We start from the raw sequence: 1,980 nt of genomic DNA, 5'->3' as shown, positions 1-1,980 counted from the left end.
AACTTATACTATAATTAATTACGTTATATATATACTATTTTTGAAAGTTTACGCTTGTTGGAACTTTTAAATGACGTCAAAATCTGCCTCTAATAACGTTTTTTAAATGTTTTTAAATGATAAAAATTTGAAATTATGTTTGATTTTACCTCCAGAAAAAAAAATAGTTTTTATGTAAATTCTAGTTAACAACTTGAACAGAGTCCAGCTAGTTAGATTAAAAGTGTAAACTTATTTCATTTGTGAAGGTATTTAATCAAAAATTTTTGCCAATGCACACTAACTAAATGAAGCTTTATGGTAAAAATATAAATGGAAGTTAAATACTTGATCAAAATTGAAAGAAAGTGTGGTAGAAAACCAGTATTGTTATATATATTGTTATGATTTACTTCGTTGATAAACATTTTTACATTTAAGTCAAACAATCTTTATGTTGACAATAAAAACCTAAAACTAATATAGTTATTTGTATAACACTATTAAAAACTAGGAAAAATATTTATTAAAATATAGTTCACTTGTAAAGTTTTTATAAAGGTCTTTTAAAATTGTTGATTAATTTTAAGAAGAAGTTTCTTTCTTGTTTAAGGTAAACCTAACTTTAAATAGAACTTAAAGGTTAGTACTTTTAAACTAGCATAGTGGTTACTATCTTAAAGTGTAAAACAAACTAAATTTATTTAACTGCTTTTTATAATAAATAAAAAAAAATTTCCCCAATTTTAAATGTTACAGATTAAATTACCTATTTTGTTGTAGATTTTTACTTTATTGAAAACATAAAACTAACTATGCTAAATAATATAAAAACAGTTTGAGGTAGACTATTTTACTAAATACAAAACTTTGTTGTTTTAAAGTTAGCCTTTACATAACTACAATAATAGTCCTTACTAAAATTAAGAACCTTGAATGCTAAATCACTTCTATAAATATATTAGGTAATGCAAAAAAAAATTAAAAAAAGTAATTTGTAATAAAAAGTCATCGGAAAATTTTTATTTTTTAGTATAAAGATTCAAAAACTAACTTTAATTTACTTAAAAATACATTACTTAAAATTTTGACAAATTAATTTTTTAGCTTTAAAAAAATAAAAGTCAAAAAACTTGGTAATTAGAAAATAATAATCATTTCTAGGCACCTAGTAAATAGAAATCCATTTATAACAAAAGTAATGACTTCACAAGTTGAATAACAAAATTACAAAAATTCTCAATTCACTGATAATAAAGTTGACTGTAAAAAAATAAAGATTTGCTTTCTGTAGTTAGATGTCAGTTACTTGCATCAAACTTTAACTAAACATCAGTTAAACATATTCATTAAATTTTTTCAAACTACTTTATTACTGTTAAAAAATTCTAAAAATAGTTAAACTATAAAGCTTGAATCAGGTCGTGACGTCATTTTAAAACTGCAGTAAACGTTTAGTATCGACTAAGTTATATAAATAAATGTTAAAATAAAACAAAAACTGATTGTTTTCATGAAGGTAATTTTTAGCTAGACATACAGCTATAAAAGTTTATATTTTAATAATTGTTAGGAGTATTCTAAGCATTGTGCAAACAAACTTAGTAATAAATTATAAAGTATTAGTTAAAAAATAATAAAACATATATTTTGAAATTAAACTTTGTTTCAAAAATGTAAACGTGTAGATATTCTTAATACCTTATTATGTAATGACTCAATGGTAATTTAATTTGAGTTTTTTTACTACTTATTAATTTAAAATAGGTTAAATAATTTTGTTATTGACAACAATTCAGTGTATTATAGGGTTTATAAATGTGTTTTTTTTTATCAATCGATGTTTATTTTCGTAATCGTACTAGTGTTTTAAATTTTTTGTTTAATTAAATATACAAAAATAAATTGATATCTTATATTTTTAATTTTATGCTCATAATAATTTCTTAACAAGTTTCCTATTCCGATCTAAAACAGCTTTTATTAAATCTTTAAACGAGT

Source organism: Thalia democratica, unplaced genomic scaffold (genome assembly GCF_965202585.1).
Source record: "Thalia democratica unplaced genomic scaffold, ktThaDemo2.hap1.1 HAP1_SCAFFOLD_178, whole genome shotgun sequence".
NCBI classification, from domain to species: Eukaryota; Metazoa; Chordata; class Thaliacea; order Salpida; family Salpidae; genus Thalia; species Thalia democratica.
The sequence above is the reverse complement of the archived record's forward strand: the minus strand, read 5'-3'. Positions refer to the sequence as shown.